The sequence below is a fragment of the Malaya genurostris genome, chromosome 3, assembly GCF_030247185.1.
Source record: "Malaya genurostris strain Urasoe2022 chromosome 3, Malgen_1.1, whole genome shotgun sequence".
Classification (NCBI taxonomy): domain Eukaryota; kingdom Metazoa; phylum Arthropoda; class Insecta; order Diptera; family Culicidae; genus Malaya; species Malaya genurostris.
This window is the reverse complement of record NC_080572.1, coordinates 57299758-57320934: the sequence shown is the minus strand read 5'-3', so window position 1 is coordinate 57320934 and position 21177 is coordinate 57299758.

The following is a 21177-nucleotide window of genomic DNA, read 5'->3' as shown; positions in this document are numbered from 1 at the left end:
ATCATACCATAAATATGCTTCTCGAAAAATTTGAGTAGATATTACTCCCTTTTGTTGACATTTGTAAATGAGTAGAAAGAACCAAAGACATTGGAAATCTATTCATGCTTCACAGTGTATTTATATGATTAAATGTAAACAAGCATTTCAATGTATTTTACTTACCAACTAGAGCCTGATACGGCTCGCTTTCTAAAACACTTTATTTGTTCCATCCTGAATTTTCGTAAAATTTTTACTACTCATTCGGGTCAGGTACGGGTAAATTTTTTTTCTGATCACTCGGGTACGGGTCGTGTTCGGGTATAAGAATTTCTATACCCGACCATCTCTAATACAAACAGCTTCGCTTTTGCATCGATTGACCAATCATAGCGATGCTTTCCTATTGATATTCCTTCAAAACCGTCGTCTATGGCAGGGAAATCCGGTATGCCGGAGATTTTTAGCAGACAAAATATGACACTAGTAGCTATTAATTTAAATTTCAATCATACATAATTGAAAACACGTGTCTTGATACATACAAATCGAAATTTAGAAATATTTTCAACCAAAAGGTGACATGATATTAATAATTTATACAAAATTGACTGAGCTGTAATTGTTCAAAAACCTGACCACATTTCTATATTTTTATTGAGTTTCTAATTTCCACCCCTATATAGAAAACAAGAATGTGTTCCACATAAAAAAATTGTACCTTCTGAGAAATGTGAGGTATGCGGTTTACCTCGAAGGTGAGGTTTACCACATTTGCTCCTAACTCAATTATGAGTTGAATGAGTTGAATTGAAAATCAGGGTCTTTTTGGCGAATGTTATTTCACTGAAACCTGTTTCGCCCCATGAGTCATTTCGTCGAATCATAGAATTGTCTTATTATATATCATATTGAAATTGAAAGAATGAAATTTTGTTGATTCAAAATCGTTAATCTGAAGTATTGACTATCGGATAAAGTCTACTCTCTGGATTGAACTTTATTAATCCCTCATACGATGTTATTCATAAAGACCTAATTTGTCAAAAGACGGAAAATTTTATTTGTAATGACTTAATGTTAGATGAGCTTGAATTTTACTGGGCTCGACTGTAACTTGCGTTCTGCTAGCTGGTTCGACTGTATAAATTTAAATGCACCTTTTACCAGCCAAGCAGATGTATGCTTCTGTGGCTCGGTCGATTAACAGACGTACCTGGGATCCAATGATTCTCGGTTCAAGTCGCGACTGTTGCTCTCAGTGTTCTTTTTTTTTAAATTTCGATGAATTTCATGTATGGAGTTTCAGACACAATATTAAATGTACTTCCACGTATATTTGCGTGAGCTGCGACGCTCAATTTATGTGCATCTAAAAAGATGTAAAATCACATATTTTTTTTAAGTGTGTAATACGTTATACGTTATACTGGGGATTCATATGTTTTTGTTTCAGTTCTATTAGAAATCCCCCCTATAAAATTCCTAGGAGTAAACTTGCTCCAAAGTTAAGTAATGATTTCATATCGCTGTATTACTATATTCCATATTTCCACACATTTTCCGGGATAGTTACATTAAATCTACTTAGAAAAAAACCTGTAATTCTACATCTTATTAGATGCACATATATGCAGCGTCGTCCCAGGTTGGTGGTTCAATGCATATGACGCTGGTCTTACAAGCCAGTTGTCGTATGTTCGAGCCCCGACATGGAAGGATTCTTAGTGTTAGTAGGATCCATAGTACTAGCCATGCAATGATTCTGTACACTAAGAATCGGCTGCGAAGTTGAAACAGAAAGGTCAAATTCCACAAAAGCAATGTAATGCCAAGACTTTGCTTTTATATGCAGCGTCGTAGTTTACGACAATTTACGTGCAGGAACATTTAATATTGTGTCTAAAATTCCATGACATGGAATTCATTGATGTAAAAAAGATAATGATAGCGTTCGGCCCCGACTTGAACCGAGAATCATTTAAATTCTTAAGGGCACACCTAGTCGGATGCAATTTACAGTCAAAACCAGTAAAATGTATGCCAATTTAACATTAAGTCATTATAAATGAAATTTTCCGTCATATGACAAATTAGGTCTTTATGAATTACATCCTATTATGGATTAAGTCACCTATTAAATTCCATTTTTTTGTGTGTATGAAGAGAGAACGTTTTCAATAATCAATATCAAATTGGACAATGATTTTGAGTTGATATAAGTTCACGAAACATTTCCAAGCAACGCCCATGCCATCCCTGATTTTGCTCAAACTTTGCATTGAGACTTTTTTGAGGTGCTTAATCAGTTTTAGAAATTTTGACATGACCCTAAATATTGGCACTCTACTGTCCATGTTTTCTTTATGGTGAATACCAATTGCAATTTTTATTTGGGATAAATTAAATCATGTTGTGTAACATGGTATGGTTGCACTATTATGTGATTATCATTTTTGCAAGGTTTCATATTGAAGAAGACAAAACAGTGAATCTTCCCAGGAAATTCATACTCATCATTAGTCACAGATGCAACAGCCCATGAGCTCTCGAGAATGAAAAAAACATGTTAGGGTAAACTAAGTACAAGCTCTTATTCGGATGGAATAGTTTTCGAATCACCCAGCGTCTAAATGTTGGCATTATTTTTACGACACCGCTCGAGTCCTTTGACGAAAACTCTTTTAAACGATGTCGTCTGCAGCAGACGGTTCTCGGTTGCACGCTTAATAAATTTGTGAACGAACAAACGGCCATCCTCAGTGAATCTTCGGGTTGGCCTAAGTGGTTTATATCCCGAAGTGGAAGTGTGTTGCTCGTAATTAGCTCAGGTTTAGTGGTTGAAGTGGGACTGCACTTGAAATGTTTCAATGTTTTCATTTTTAGTGACAAGCTGATGAAAGTACTGATTCTGGTGTGCCCGGGATTCCTGTGTCTTTCCAATTCGGCATGAGTTCGATTGTTTGAATTTGTGGTTCGCGATTGAATGGTTGTTATTTATATTAACTGAACAAATACACTCCATCATTAGCTGAATCGATCGTGGGACTCTATTATATTGACAGTAGAATTCACAGATAAAAATATTTTGTGAAATTACATCTATTTCCATGCACATATTTGGAGCAGGTAATTCAACATAAAGTTACTTTACAATTCAATTTTTCACAAGCTTAGATTCGTTTGAAAGCCACTATTCTGTCATTGATCAGGTTTGAATATTAAATGGCTGCCACTTATGGTTCCGGAGATATAATGGTATGAGTTACGTATCCGACAAAACTCATAGTTATCTTAATCGCTCCATTTTCTCCGATATGACTGAACCAATCTTAACAAGCTCAGCAACTCCTGGTTCCCAAGATATAAAAGTATAACTGATGTAACCGAAAAAACTCATTTCAGTTCTTACCGCTCCATTTTATCGGAATCGCTCTTACCGACAAAACCGTAAGCAAAACAGACAAAACGAATATTTTTTCTCATCGCTCCATTTTCTCGCAGATGTCCGAGCCGATTTTAATCATCCAAGGTTCGTTTGGAAGCTGCTATTTGATTGTTGATCAAGTTTGAAGATCAACCGACAATTCACGCTGTTATCTTTCCGCGCTTTTTTTCGAATCAAGATCAAATGTATTATTGCTGATACTTTTGGTTCCGAAAATACTGTCGGATATGGGACGTAAGCGCTAAAACTCACTTTTGTAAACTATCCGATTCAAACTGTATGAGTTTTTGTCAGAAATTGTCAGCCCAAAGGGTGTAGCCGGGTTTGCATATAAAAACTGCCCCCAAACAGAAAAAAATTAATATAGGCTGTTTGAAAGGGTTTATATTGGAGGTGATTCTCCCAAAATTTTAACACTTTAACTGCCATATTGGTGGAGTTTGGGTGGTTCTTCTTATTTTCATTTTATTTAATTTTTTCTAAAACCTCTTTAGCAAAAAAATTGGAAAAAAATCCGGATTATTTTAGGAATTATGGGAAACCTTTCTGATTTTTATCAGAATTTTTCAAAATGTTTTTAATGTAAAACAAAATGTTTATAATTTTCGATTTTTTTTTCAATCGCACTTACAATTTTGGTACCACTTCAGATTTTACATCAACAATAAATCATTTATGAGTACATTACAATGTATTTTTTTCAGAATTTTAAAAAATGTGGAATTTAAAAAAATTGTTTTTAAAGGAAAAAAAAAGTTTTTCTAACAAACACAATTCAGCACTGATACTGTTTGCTAATATCGGGCAACTAGTGATAGAAAATTTGGTATAATTTTCTCTCAAATTGAGTTTCATTGGAAGCTTGGATGCCTTTCAGTTTAGTTTGGTTTTTGATAAAAAGATACCGGATAAAAAAAATACAGTTTGGACAAGAAATAGATTTTGTTAGGAATACTTTTTTCCTTAAAAGTGCCTATTTGGTAATGTATGAGGAACATAATCTTATCTTCGAACAACATTTTATGTATTTATAATAAGGATCAATGAAACCATAATTCCTTTTATTTGAATCAAAGTTTGTGAATATTGATTTAGTCATCTCTGAAAACTCGATGAAAGTTTCATTACTGTGTCGTTTGACCATGACTTCAATTTTTGGAGCTGTAAGACCATTCATTTGAATCCAAGTTTGTGAAAATCGCGATCATCTCCGAGAGTACACCTTGTCATATACGCTCACACACTGACATTTGTTGGTCTCAACGAACCGGTTGTAAAGTTGATTAATACCAGGAATTCGAAAGCCGTTCCATATGAGCAAAGCTGTAAAAGTTAGATAAAATAACTTTCTGTACAAAATTGAGCGCTTAGAACTCCGAAACCCTACCTATTTTGATTTAATGTAAACGCAGCGCGAGGAATGCGAGTTAATCCGCATCGCTGTATTCTCACAGTCAGTCACATTCGAATAATTTTCATAAACCAATCGACCAGTGCGTTTCGTTGAGCCGTTGACGAGGGCCGAAAAACACCAGTCGGCAATTGTTACGCTAAATTTCTCATTTCTTGGATGAATGCGTTTTCAATTAATGCAAAGAGCTGTTGAGTGCGATGGGAACGGGTTGGGTTCGGGTTTTGTTTGTCTACCTAAATGAGGCCTTCCTTCTCTCTTTCTCTCTCTTGTTCGGAATTGGTTAAAGGATGATCCTTCCCCTCAACCCGGCTGCGAATGTCGATGACGGTGGCCTGTATCATAATATTAGCTTTGACAGATGGCAGCAGTGCTGTGGCATCGGGAGTGGGTTAGGCATGAACGGGTTGCCTAGGAAGAAACAGAACTTCAACAGCCTGTGACGGTGTTTATGACATAAACTCATCAATTCGACATTCATGAGGCATCCTTTCAGTCGTAAAGAGCCAACAATGAAGGGTTTTTAGAATGGCAAAGTAAACAAATCGAAACCATTTTCCAGCCGCATTCTGATACAGAAATGATTTTCTGGTTCAGTGCTAGAACTAATATAAATATTGATTTTCATTGAATGGCTTGTTTCCGATACCGGCATAGTGTCGGCAATCTAACCTGTTCGTATATTGCTTCCTATATTCTAACTGCCTGTTCCACTGGTCGAGCTTACCCGGATTGATAAATTTGTTTGCTCTAGTTCGGTATGGTAATTATGAGAAAGTTACAAGTCCTACACATGGCTGATGGTTGTATCTGTCCGATAATGTCTTTACATACTGTTCGATGTTCAAATTTAATCAATTGCGATTAAATAAACGGACAACATGTGCTATGACAATGAATAATGTTTTTGCTATCAACATTTTAAGCATTTTGATAACGTCCATCCTTAGCACTTTAAATCATGATATTTCATATTTTTTTCTGTGCGGTTTCGACCATAACTGCTATGACACGTATACTCGCAATATTTTCGATATCCGAACTGGTGATTTGTCGATAATCATCTCAGCAAAATGTAAAATTCTTGAGTTTCGTTTGAGAAAATAGATGCAAATAGAGATGCAGTTGAAAAAAACTTGAATTTAGCGACTGCAACTTGAACCTAGAAGTGCTAGATCCCAAATACGTCCATTAATCAGCTGATATGTGCTTTACTGGTAGATGGTACATATATATTCATACCGTTGCAGTAGCTGGCTGAGTGCAAATTACAATTGAAGCCTGTAAAGTTCAAAAACACGTTGAACATGCTCTCGGTGTGCAATCATGTGGTTCGCGTAGTTCCTAAATGGAAATTTTGACTTGGAAAATCAGGAACATCTCGGGCAACCGAAAATGCGGCCGCAGTGTAGAGAGCGTCATGATAGAATAATTTTGCTTCAAGACAATACAGGACTCTATGTCTCGAAAGACGTAAACACTTAAATAGAAACTTATACCTCACTCACCATATTCACCGAACGATGCTCCATCAGATTACCATTTCTTTCGATCCATGGGGCATGGCTTGTCAGAGCAGCTCTTCCAAAAATAATGTTTTTAACGTGGTATCCGAGTTTTACCTGAAAGATGACAAAATACAGTGGATACCGATGGACAATATTTTGAATAACGGTACTGTAATGATACTCTCATAATAAATCAGGCAAAGACTAGCTTTGTCGAAAAACGCTACGAAGTAATTTTAAAACCAAACTCCAAATTCAGTGGATTCAAACGATAATTTTAGTTTTAAATCTAATGTTTTGACACTGTTGGTTTGTGTCTCCTTCAGGGATAGCAAAAAGATAATTACTCTTCGTAAAAAAAAAACAAGAGGAACGATTATCTGTTATTCCCCAGTTGAAGACGCAAACAAGTAGCTTCGAAACGTTGGGTGTTAAAACTGAAATATTCGTTTTAATCCATTATTGACCATATCCTTATTGACATGAAATTTCCGAAATCGAAAAAATATTTTGATGCCGAAAGTCTTAGAATTGCATAAAACGTCGAGACTTAGTGTCATCCCGAAAATAAATTCTTTTTTAAATTGACTTTCTGGGATTTAGAAAAAATATCAAAATTTTTCCAAGACCCAGAAAGTCGATTTTTTCAAAAAAATATTTTCTGAGGTAACACTAAATCTCGACGTTCCAAGCACACTGTGGTCGCACTAAGCATTTCTATCCAAACTTGACTTTTTCCGGTTTCAAAAAGATCCGGTAATACGTCAACAATGGAATCGATTTTGAGTTCAACATGAGATATTTCGTGTTTTGTCATCAAAGCTCAATTAATTGTTTTTAAGCATTAATATATAATAAAAAATGCATTCATCAAAACATTTTTCATGTTTATTGCAAATCAAAAAACCGAGTATAAAAATTTAAATTAAATAAATATTTTTTCTTAGCATAAAATTATTAAAAAATCTGTAAATATGGCTACACTGTAGCCGATACGTTGGTATTTATTCCACAGGGCGAAAATGACGAGAAGGATGATTCTAAGGGAAGAATAAGAAGCCAGTTGTCAGGTCTTGTCTTAGAACTGACTGGACTGAGTTATGGCTATGAATGGACTAATTATTCTGCTGGTAATTGTTTCATTTCTGAAAATTCGTATTCATCTCACTTGTAGTTCTGTTTCACTCACTTTTCAGATTATACAAGCAAAATGAAGTTGGACAGATTTTTCTATTAGGTTTTGCACGATGACCACACGAATAAACCACCAATGAACTGCCGATGAATCAAGTTCACTTTTTAACAGCTATCAGTGGTTTGTTTACATATTTATTAACACGTATTCAAATTAGATTGAATTAGGATCAGACCATTTACGGTCCGTATCGCCTAAATAAAGTTTTAAAACATTTGTTCACGTTTGAATACGGTTTGTTTTTGATATTTATTAAATAAAAGTGACTAGTTGCAAAGTGTAAAGATGATTGTTTTAGATGTGCTCTTCGATTTTTGTTTAAGCTTGTTTGTAAACAGTACCGCTGAACTGTCAAGGATGAATACTTGTTCATTTCTGTCGTCACGATAAAAAACCTAATGGTGAAACACGGATGAATAAATATCGAGTGTTGTAAGGTAGAAGAATGAATTTTCCCATGACTGCAACTGATTACATGTGAGTTTTGTGAACATCCTGCTCACTATGGTCAACTCTGCACCGACACTGCGAAAAACCATCTTCCAGTCAAGACAAGGCCAACCGCTTAACAACGGTAACTAGTAAGTCCTAGTATTCCTGTTTTGTAAAACACTTTCACCATCAAACCAACTATCATCTGCAATCAATGTACAAGGCGCATCAACAGCAACTAGTAACGAGCCTAAGACTGCATTCAACAAGGAAAACAAAATGAATACGGAAACCACCTACAACACCGACGATGAACCAATAGATGAGATGATGAGCCACGAACAAAGTGACCTTCAATCCTCGCTAGGTCGAAATGGAATCTCCTCTCCCCTGGAAAATGGGTGACAACGAGATCCAATAAAAAAAAACAATTTTATCTGACAAAAACATGGTTCAATTGGCCACGTAGAGCTTGTACACGATTTGGCTTGAATAAAATTTTCAACAAAAAATTCATTTCATCAGACAAAAAATATTTTCAATTCCAAGTTTTTGAAGTTTAAATTTAAATTTAATTTCAATTTTTGAATTTTAAACTTAAAAAAATACGGCTATGAAAGAAACCCACGTAAAACAGGAGTGTAGATTGATAACTATTAATCTAAGTAGTTTGATGTCTTCACAAAAGTTTAAGAAAAGATATTTACTTCTAAGTGAGAAAGCTTGTTCCAAAACTCACAGTAAAGAGGCAGAAAAATTTATCATTTTGATATGAAGAAATGTGAAATTGGCGTTTTCTAAAATGTTTTAGATAAGTTGAGTATTATTTGTCAGATAATACTTGAAATGACATAAGAATTTCCAATTTCGTTTATTATTTAACAATATACACCCAAACCTCCGTTTACGAACACTATTTTTACGTTACCTCTTTTTACGTAACTCTTTTTACGAACCAAATCCCAAAAAAACGTAATCTTCTTTTACGAATCAAATTCCAAATAATGTAAACTTTTTTTTTCGAACCAACTTCGTAAAAAGAGGTTTTTGCATCCAATGAAAACAATGTCCAGCTCCATGGAAATTACTACAATATGGGTATTTTCGGAACGGGATTGATGAGTAGTTGACGGAAAACGATGTTTGAAGTGGTTTGTAAATCCAAGATGGCGACTTCCGGTTTGTCGATATCCTTAAAAACCTTGCAATGTAGATATTTTCGGACCGGAATTGATGAGTAGATGACGAAAAACTATGTTTGAGGTGGTTCGGAAATCCAAGATGGCGACTTCCGGTTTATCGATATTGCTTAAACACCCTTACAATATGGGTATTTTCGGAATGGAATTGATGAGTAGTTGACGGAAAACGATGTTTGAAGTGGTTTGTAAATCCAAGATGGCGACTTCCGGTTTGTCGATATCCTTGAAAACCTTTACAATGTAGATATTTTCGAACCGGAATTGATGAGTAGTTGACGGAAAACGATGTTTGAAGTGGTTTGTAAATCCAAGATGGCGACTTCCGGTTTGTCGATATTCCTTAAAAACCCTTACAATGTGGGTGTTTTCGGAATGGGATTAATGAGAAGATGACGGAAAACGATGTTTGAAGTGGTTCGGAAATCCAAGATGGCGACTTCCGGTTTATCGATATTGCTTAAACACCCTTACAATATGGGTATTTTCGGAATGGAATTGATGAGTAGTTGACGGAAAACGATGTTTGAAGTGGTTAGTAAATTCAAGATGGCGACTTCCGGTTTGTCGATATCCTTGAAAACCTTTACAATGTAGATATTTTCGAACCGGAATTGATGAGTAGTTGACGGAAAACGATGTTTGAAGTGGTTTGTAAATCCAAGATGGCGACTTCCGGTTTGTCGATATCCTTGAAAACCTTTACAATGTAGATATTTTCGAACCGGAATTGATGAGTAGTTGACGGAAAACGATGTTTGAAGTGGTTCGGAAATCCAAGATGGCGACTTCCGGTTTATCGATATTGCTTAAATACCCTTACAATATGGGTATATTCGGAACGGGATTGATGAGTAGATGACGGAAAACGATGTTTGAAGTGGTTAGTAACGGTTTTAAATTTCGACATTCTAAAAATTAATATTGAGTCGAAAAGGTTCCTTTATCAGGAAGAAGAGATTGCCATACTGAAGAGGTGTACATTGTTTCATCCGATTCGGAGAAAGCCGATCCTGCCAGTTTACCTGCTATTTATTTCTGGAATTGCTCATAAATGTTAGAAATTCAGTGTCATGTGGTTGTCTAACTGACTTCTACCACTTGAGCCAAATAATATCCCCTTTTCTCAATGGCTTACAAAATGTTGAATCATATTCCGACGGGCCAGTTGACATGAGACCCACATTGTAGGGGTTTTAAGGAATATTGATAAACCCGAAGTCGCCATCTCTAATTTCCAAATCACTTCAAACATCGTTTTCCGTCAACTTATCATCAGTCCCGTTCCGAAAATACACACTTTGTAAGGATGTTTAAGGAATATCGATAAACCGGAAGTCTTGGATTTTGGACCGAACCCAAACATAATTTTCTTGCACCCACTTATCACATCTGTTCCGAAAATGGCCATGTGATTTGGGGTTTACACATTCATTTCACAAAACTTTTTTTACGAAGTAAATTCCAAATAACATAAACTTTTTTTACGAACCAAATCCCAAATAACGTAAACTTTTTTTACGAACTACCTCTATTTACGAACCCCCGTTTAGTTCGTAAATGGAGGTTTCGGTGTATTTAATAAGGCACACTGCCTTGGCTCTCAGTTACTGAGGGAAATCCAATTTCGTTTGTTACAACTGAATGAGTTGATATTTGTATTTTACCGAAATTCAAAATAGTGGTTCACGACTTTCACAACGTATTTTTTATCGGATTGTTTTAATCTATTGATATGATCTAGCCTATTCCAAACATACCTGAAAGGATATATTTTTCAGTTTGACATATCTCAAAATAAGCTTAAAAATATAAAATTGCAATTTTTAAATGAGGTCAAAGTAAAAACAATTCTTTTCAAATTTTTATCGATTAGTTAATTAGTTAGAATTTCTTATAACTAGGTATAAATCATAGAGTATATTCATAAATTTTAAGAAATGGCAATCATCGCTAAGTTCAGTTCACCACAAAAGGCTACAGACTTGAAGTTGGGAGACGACGATTTCCAATGATATCAACGAGTTCAGCAATTATAAACAAATTTGACAATCAATCTTCTTAACTTAATATATTATCCCATCATCATTTGAGTTGAAGGTCACAGTGATTTTTACAAATAGAACTTTCTCCTCACGGAACACCAATCCGCTTTATAAAAATTTTAATTAAACCGCAATTGGAATCAACAGTAATTCCAACGAGTTTTATAACAAGCACTGTATTGAAATATAATCCTGCTCACATTTTAAATTATACTGAGCCCAAAAAATTCGCACTATTCGCAGTGCTCAGAGATATCGACGCCATCATCATCATCATCATCATCATTGCGCTGTGTATTGGCATTACCGGTCGCCGCAAACCAATATATTGGAACGGATGGTAATGCATGGTAAATACGAATCCAGGAATCATCTCAGAATTGCCTCCGGGGGCCAGCGTAATGTCCTGCCTTAGTAAAGAGTGTAATGGAAGTTCCATCAAATACTCCCGTGGTCGTCGTGGGGGTAAATAATAACGCTCGTATCCCTGCTGGAATTGTGGAAGCGTGTGCACAGTACGAGTGAATCGAGCACTGCATAAATCAATTAAACGATTATACATTTTACTGTGGTTAGTCGAAAATGGCGCTCATGGATTAAGCGAACCCGAACGAGCTGTTGGAGCGTTACGTGCACAGAAAGGGAAACCAGGATGAGGGGTGAGTCCCGTAAAATGGACCACCGATGGATCGAAAGGTTATTAGTTTTCATCTCGCCGCCCTGTTTCACAGGTAACGATGAACTTCCAGTTTAGGCCTTTCCCCGTCGGTACTTCAAAACCCGCACGCTCAACAAGCGCTCGTCCACTGAATATGAGGTTGTGCTTAGAAGTTCATTATCGGCCTATCGATCACGGTTCGACAGGTTTCCATAACCGAAACACCCGTAGCTTTTAATACCGATGGAGCTACTATGCGATGCTCACACATGTTTCAAGTGCCCGGTGGCTATTTGGAACTAATAGCCCTACTACTGACCACTAATGATTAAGTGTAAACATAGTTTCATTGGGTCGTTTTTATCAAAACTGATCTATTGATTAGTCTGTTATGGAACGAAGAGGTGTGTTATGAATAAAGCTTTATGTTTCTGCATGAAAAACTCTACGGCAACCTTCGAGCTACCTCTGGAAACTTTGTTTTTCTTGAGTCGTGTTTGCTTTGTTGTGTAATTTTTTTTGCTGTTCGAAATCAGCTTCCGGAGCTTCATTCTCATGTGCAAAACAAAGTCTGGAAACTAACAGTTCTCTCCGGTACCAGGGTTCTATTTCATTAATTCCTTCAGGGAATTGAAAGCATTTCCTTCGAAAAGGAGTGCTGCTGTACAGGAACTCATAAAACCACTTCCGTCCGTCACTGCGGCAGTAGTGATTGAATTGCGATGGGCTACTTTTGCAAGCCCGGACCAGAATCGGACTGGTGCGAAGTGCTTTTGCACCCGTTACAGGGATGTCCCATACCACGCACAGGTTGTTGTCCATTTATAGCTGTTTTCATTGTTTATGATGCGCATCGTTGTCTACAGAGCAGCTATCCAATGTTACACCCCTACACAAGCCACCCTTCGCGGATACGAAGTACGCAACCCGCGTGTGACACTTGTATCAATTTGTCTGCGGTTCGGAGGCTGGAAGCGACAGCTCGATTTCATCCGGTATGTAGATATCCAGCCCGGCCGCAACGCGAGTAACCAGAGCGTCGCAATCCATTTGCATATCCGCAGTACCTGTTGTAGTTCCGTTTCATAATACGGATACTAGCAGCCAGAGTCGATATGTGGCCTGCGGGAGTCGCAGAAAGGCAATAAATAATTATAAAAAAATTATTGTGTCTCTGGTGTGCCCTCGGGAGCTGAGTATGACACAGGTGTGTGCTTTTGACTTCGTCAAACGGTCGAAATTAGCGTAAGCGTTGGGCTTTTAATAACACGGTGCCGTGTTATTGATTTATGTATAAATTATGTGAACATGGTTTCTAGCTTCCGACATGTAACCGACAATGTGACAGATCCTTGTCAATGTGAATGTTGAGAGTATTAAGGTTCGAACAATGTGTGTGTTTAAGATTAGGTTTTTTGGTCATTCAATTGAAAAGGATTAAGATATCTTGCGTTTTTTTTGCATAAGATTTTTTATTTGAAATATGAGCTGAGCTGAGCTGAGCTGAAGTAGATCGCCCGTAGTTGCACTTCGTGATTGACCGAATAAGTGGAAATGTACAATGAACCAAGAAAATGAAGCTTGGGAGAAGCAAATCATTTTCACTGTACATACCCACTCACTCCTAACTTTTTATTGAATGATCAATAACGACGCTGGCTACGACCAAAGGCTGTGCTACTGAGGGTAAGGAAGGAATGTTAGTCCGATACTCGTTGTTTCTAGAGACCGCGGGTACCACTGTATCTCCACGAGCATCACGGGTTAGGAGATTTGTTAGTAGGGAGGGAAAGAGATCCGGATATGTTTTGGTAAACAATATGATCTCAACAAAACCTGATGTTTGATACTCAGGAGAAATATACCCGATCAGATGCACATAACAAAATCATAACACAAGTATATCAACAGTTCATATGTATAACAATTTGTATTATTTTGAGATGTTTAACAAATGAAAACAGTTGAAAGTTAAAACTTATGATAACAATATAATAACAAAGTCAGTTATGATGTTTTATTTTCATTTGCAAGACTCATGATAAAGTTAATTAATTGAAAAAATGAGTTCTTCCGTTGCTTCATATCGAAATATAATGATCAGAATTTCAAAGAACTAAAATAAGAAACCAGATCACTACGTAAATTATTAATTTAATAAAAAAATTATAATAAATATAATAAATTATATTATTGATATAGTTTTTCTGTGTTAAATTATCTATCTAATTTATTACAACTATTGTTATAAATTTCTGCGTTCGGACTTCTGTAGTTATATCAAATTCAATAATAATTGTGATACAAACGTTTCAAAATCTGTTGCGATTTTGTTCCCTCTAGAGTCTTTTTTGTCATGATTTTTGTTATTTTAACAGCTTACTAGCCAAAAATATTTCAAAATTTGTTACAAAATGTGTCTGAAATAAGTTACTCCAGTTGTCTTAATTTTGTTATTACCATATGATCGGGTAATAAGTAAAAAAATATAAAATATCTCCAAGGAACGATCTCACCAGTATCTCTTTTCTCCTGCTCGCTCTGCTGTCAGCAACGCGAGATGAAACACGACCACTGAATAAATAAAATAAAAACACTCGCGAATAGACCCGCTGCAGACCAACACTAGACCTTCAGTCTGCATGACACGATCGACTTCTAAACTTTCACACATTCCATAGAAATCTGACAACATCGACAATGACATACAGACGGCGCTTCGAACGGTTAACAGGTTTACATCGTTGAATTTTGGGGCGGTATATTCTCAGTTTTCGCTGCTTGAGCATCTTTAGTTTCGCGGATCAATATTATTCTATAAATAGCACTCTCACTACTAAACACACACTTGTCACACCTGCACTATCACTCAATATTACTATTTCAACCAAATTTTTAACTATACGTATCAAACAACACATTGAAATTATAGTTTTTCGAAAGCAGCACCAGGGCACCGCATAGCACTCCCAGTGATGCCAACTCTTTCACTCTGCATAAGATTTTTTATTTGAAATATGTCATTTAAAGTGAGAATCGATTCAGTCCTATATGGGAAAATTAGGCCAGCTTCATTTTAAAGTTTTCATTAACAACTACAACTGCAATTAAGTAACATAGTCATTTACCATATATATGGAACAAAGTTCTCCATGAAATTTTAACTCTAATGAAGCATTCGTTCAAAAGTATTGCTTAACTTCATTTGAAATTTATTTTTAGGAATATTCTAATTCTTCGTCCACTTCAATATTTCAATATCGATATATAAATTATTAAAAGTGTTGTGAAAATTGGAATCATTGGAAAACTCATACTTGTGATTTTCAAATTTTCCAATATTGCGGGATATAAAATATCCCGCAACGTGAATGAGAAAAAAACTGTCATTTTTTCAAACTTCCAGGGTAGATGTAAATAACAAACAGCGATCAAAATAATAACAAATGTTACCATCGTATCTTGTCTTGATGTTTCTGTGCTGTCATAGTGATACTTGATATTTCATCAAAGAATTCTAGAAATTGTACAATATCAGTTTAGCATCAAAATTAGTTATTCTATCTTATTGCGTTATTGATGAGTTATCCCAATTTCATTACGTTCAACTGATCCAGTAGTTAATTTCTACCATGAGATGTTTGGTTTTTATCATAAAATTCCCTTCTACCCGGGTTCCGCATATCGATAAACGCACGTACTAGTTGATTGATTGTGTACATTTTACAAACGTTCAATGTAACTTGATCACTGAATGCAGAATTGTAACGGAGCAAATATAAGCCAGAACACACGAGAGCAAAATATTATAGGTTTACGAACGGGACAAGACCGATTATGATGGTATTGAAAATGCAATGTTCTAATTCATTCATAAATCCATTGAAATTTGAAAAATTTACAACAAATCGTTTCTTGCCATATAATATCATTTCGAAACTGAAATAAAGAATTAATGACATATATTTCAATAACTTACTTGTCAGACACGTTTCGGAGCTACATATTCTATAGCTACAGCAAGAACTCTTATCGATTCGATTTTTGAATATTTAATGATTTGAATATACGCTCTCATTCTGATAAACGTCGTATCGATTTTACATCCCCGTTGAACGGAACAGCATTTCAAAATGAAAAAAAAGCAAAATTTCAAAATTCTTAGAATGCTTAATTATGATAAATTTAATTGCGAAAACTTAAGTGTTGTTAGTTGTTCGAAAATCTGTCTAGATTTTGAATACTTGATCAAAAACGCGACGCGAGCTTTCCGTTGCATTTCACCTTAAAATACTAATGGCTTCTAACCATACAAAGGCAGTCTCTGTTTCACTAGCGAACCAAACTTGTCGAAGGCCACTTCACTCAATCACTGGAAATATTTCGTATTTCTATGTGTTGGTTTTGCACGATACATTCTAATATTTATTTATTTATTTATTTCGTCAAGCAAATGTAGACTACATATAAATTGTTTACAATGTTCACTTACATACTACGCATTATTTCTACGACAAAGCTGAGATTTGATTTGATTTTTTGACATAGTAAGGTCACGATGTTCGCAGTATTGATTGTAATGGCGCATTATTCGATTGACTGGACTGTATTTTGCATAATTTGTTCTAGTGTTTCTTTCTAAAAATAATTTCCTGGTTCGTAATTGACGGCTAGGTGTATAAAAATTTAGATGCGATAATAAAGAAGGTGATTGAATGCGTTGAGAAATAATGTCGCTGATAAAATAAAGCATTGCAAGGTCGCGGCGTTCTTTAAGTGTTTGTATATTGATGAGCATGCAGCGTGCTTCATATGATGGTAGAGGAAATGCTGTCCAGTTTAATTTACGAAGTGCATATAAAAGAAATTGTTTTTGAATAGATTCGATGCGTTCTTCGTGAATAATATTATATGGATTCCATACTAGGCTGCAATATTCCAAAATAGGTCTGACATATGTAGTGTATAATAATTTTATTGTGTATGGGTCCTGAAAGTTATGACTGAAGCGTTTAATAAAGCCCAGCATGCTATTTGCTTTATTGATTATGGTATTGTAGTGTTCCACAAAAGTGAGCTTGGAGTCTAAGATTACGCCTAAATCTCTTACAATTTTACATTTTTCTACAAGCTGATTTCCTAGATGTATGTTTGTGGGTATAGTTTCATTTTTCCTACTGAAAGTTATTGAGTTACATTTTTTTACATTGAGTTGGAGTAGACTTTTGCAGCACCAAATGTGGAATAGATTGATTTCGTTCTGGAATATTACAGCGTCGTTGATATTTTTAATTTCCATGAAGAGTTTCATGTCGTCTGCATATATAAGCACTTTCAGATTTTTGAGTATGAAGGAAATGTCGTTTATATGTGAAATCAAAAGGAGAGGCCCTAAGTGAGAACCCTGAGGTACGCCAGATGTTACATTAATTGGTTCAGACAGAATGTTTTGGAAGCGGACTACCTGTACACGATTCGTCAAGTATGATTTGAGCCATTCCAGAAGAGTATGTTTTATGCCATATTTTTGTAGTTTGTGTAGAAGTAATAGTATGTCAATACGGTCGAAGGCTTTGCTAAAGTCAGTGTAAAGAGTTTTTAAAAAAGCCATGTTGTTTGTTTGTTATTACATTTTTAAGTTGATGAAAAAGTTTTTCGTTTACAATTTTTTCAAATAATTTTGGAATGCATGAGATAATGGCTATTCCACGGTAGTTCCGAATGTTAGATTTTGCACCAAATTTAAATATTGGTACAAGAAAGGAAGATTTCCATGCTTTAGGAAAAGTACATTTATTAAGTGATAAGTTAAAAATTAGTTGTAGTGGTAGTGTAAGTTCTTCAGCAAGATTTTTTAAAAATATTGGTGGTATACTGTCAGGTCCAGGCCCTTTTGAGGCGTCTAAGTTTTTCAGTGCTGTCGAAATGTCATGTTCTGATAGATAGTTTACAGAGATGGAGCTAGAAAATGCAGGTATGTAAGAGAAGTATTCACGGTCACGGTCAGTTTCTGAATAAGATGTGTATACTTCCTGGAAAAAATTTGCAAATTGATTGCAGATTTCTGTACTATTTTTCCCTACATGTTCGTCGAGGTGCATTTGAGATGGAAAATTGTTGCTTTTTAGTTTAGTTTTTGTGTAGTTAAAAAAGTTCTTAGGGCAAGTCTTTATTTCGTTTTCAATTTTGCGGTTGTATTCTTCGTGTGCTGTGTTAATGGCTATTTTGAGTTGATTGCATAGATTTAAGTAATTTTGAAGATGAGCGTCACTTTTTTCTTGTTTGTAAGTTTTGTGTGCTTTTTGTTTCCTATTTTTCAAATGTTTTAGTTGTGAATTGAACCATACAGGTAATTTGCTGTTATGATTTTTTCTTCTTCTTTTCATGGGCAAAGTTTCGGATAATATTTTGTTTATAATGTGATAGAATTTGTTTACTTCGACGTCGACATTTCCTTCTGTGCTCAGTATGTTCCGCCAGTTTATTATACTTAGTCTACACTTGACTTCTTCAAAGTCAATTTTATTGTATTCCGGCACTTCCTCATATTCCAAGTCGTAGGGAAGGGATGCATTGTGTGTAAATAATGAATATTCAATTGCGGTGTGAAATGCTTCATTTTTCCATAATGGCAGGTTTGATGCGTTCACACAAAAGTCTTCTGTGCAATTTGTGAAAAGAAGGTCTAAATATGCATTTTGTTGATTTTTTACGGAGTTTACTTGATGTAGGCCAAAATTAGAAATTTTGTCGAAAAAGTAGTGCAATGTTTCGTTTTCTCCAACGACTGGGAGTAAGATTGATTCATTTTCAATGTCAGAAATGAAGTCCGCATTACGTTGATTGAAGTCGCCAAAAATATGTAGCTTTACTTCGGGTTCCATATTCGAAATAATTGTGTCTAAAGATTGAAAGAATAATTCAAAAGAGAATTTGTTCGCATTTTCGGGTGGGAAGTAGACAGAGCAGTAAATATGTTCTTCTCCCAATATTGAGACTTTGGCCCATACATGCTCAAATTCTTTATATTTAGGAGTAATAATTTCTTCAGAAGTAAAGCAAGAGTTTATGGCTATGAGGACTCCACCTCCAGATTTTTTCTGACAGAGAGATAAATTTCGGTCGTGCCGGAATACGTTAAAATTATTTCCAAATACTTCTTCGCTTCTAACACTTTCATCCCAGCTGCTTTCAGTTCCAAGGATTACGTCGAAAGAGGAGGTTATTAAATTTTGATGAATTTCTTTCATTTTGGCCGGGCTTTTCATGCGGTTGAAATTTTGGCAATAGACCAAAATTTCAGTCACATTTTGTCTATGAAGCGAAGAAGTATTTGAGAATTCTGGAATACTTACATTACTAATTCCTGTTTCTATTCCTTCGTCAAAGGGCGTCGTTATTTCCGAAAATTCGGCCTTGTAAAATTGTGTTCGGCTTCCCGGATTAGTTGGAGTCGGCGGATGTGTTCACTTGTCAAAAATTTCCCATAAGAGTCCAGGTCGGCCTGCGCTTCCTTAGGTTTCATTCCATATTCCTGATGCACTTCGATGAAGATTCGTAGAAGGTGGTCAGGTGTTGTTGGAAGGCCTTCTGATGCTAATAGCATTTTTATACTAGTTGGTGTCATACCCTCGATGCATACTGTAGATTGTTGATTTTTCATGTATGACAAATACAGACGGACGACGTGCATTATTTTCGGGTCACGAAGTCTTGCTTTCAAGAAGCGTTCGTCGCTATTTGCAGATTGTGAAGTAAGACGTACAATTGGAGGACGCATTGGATCAATTTCGAATTGGCTGTCTGTACTCATGTCCTGTGATACTGTAGATGTATTTATGTTCTGTGATATTGAAGATGTGTTCACATAGTTAGTGGATGGTGCAGCTTCGATGTCATTACTTCCTAAGACCGGAGTAGTGTTGTTTTGAATACTTCTTGTTCCTTTGTAAGGGTTAATTGTTTCACCTTTTTGAAAATTTATGAATTTTGAGGCAATATCTGCACCTGGATGCCCGGAGAATTGAACCCGTGCAGCTGCTAGTAAGCCCTTGTCCAAGGGTAAGGTATATTGTAATGACATATTATTGTTATTGTTGGGGCAGGTGTTGTTACTATTAGTATTCAAGTTGCTGTTGTAGTGCACATTATTGTCGTTGTTGTTGTTGTTGTTGCTGCTGCTGTTGTTGTTGCTGTTGTTGTTGTTGTTGTTGTTGTCGTGTTTGCTGTTGTTGGTGTAGTTGTTGTTTTTACTGCGTATACTGTAATTTGTATTATTTTGTTGTTTCCGCTTCCGATGTTTTCGTCTGATGTTTGCTTTCTCAGCTTGTTTTTCTTGCAGCCGTCGAGTGCGCTGTTTCTTGTCATACTCACTCCAGTCTCGTTTCCAGATTTTTTTACTTCCAATGAAGCGCCAGCCACTGTCGCATGTTTGAATTTCCTTCTCTTTGAGTTCTTCAGCTAGAGACTTAGGTTTGGTATTTTGGTCTTTGGTTCCGATACTGGAGATTGAAGTCGATATTGCTTTGACTTCATCTCTCAATTCTTCCAGAATAGTGTTAGGTATTATTGCAGGGACTTCAGATTTGGTAGGTAGTAAGAATTTTTCTTCGAGGCGAAGAAGCCGTTCGCTCATTTCCTTGATGTGCTGGTCATTGACTTTACTAAAATCGCAAACGTTTTTTATGGCACTGTGTAACGAGGCCTCGAATGACTGCATGCGCTGACCTACTTTACCGCAAACGTTGTGGTCGTTTCTGCTGATACTGGACAATGACTGCTTCACGTCGATGAGCAAGCGCTCGACACTGTCGAATATTTCCAGGTAATGGGTTTTCATGTCTGCAGTGGTCCGGTGATACGTTTCCGTTTGATTTTTTGTGTGCTTTAGAAGTTGCTCCTGTAGATGAAGTAGTTTTAGAGTTTCAGCTCCTGTCCTTATTAAATATTACACTTTGTGCGATGATTCGTTCAATTCATACGGTTGAAATTTCGCACGGTTAACATTTTTGAAAACTTCAGTTTTGAGTTTTTATCAAGAATTACTGAACATATTTCCGATGGTATGGTGAATAATATTATGATGCTACATTGAATACAACAAGAGATATTCACGATTAAGTTCTTCCCATTTTTGTACAGGGTAAATTTGGAAAATATGCCTCATAGAAAAGTAAGACGTATTTACATCAAATCAGAACTTTCGCATTAGTCATCGTATAATTCCAGAATCGGATTCAGATCGGAATAACGCGCAGGAGTTTTGTATTACAAAAAGTTTTAATTGTACTCAAAGTGGA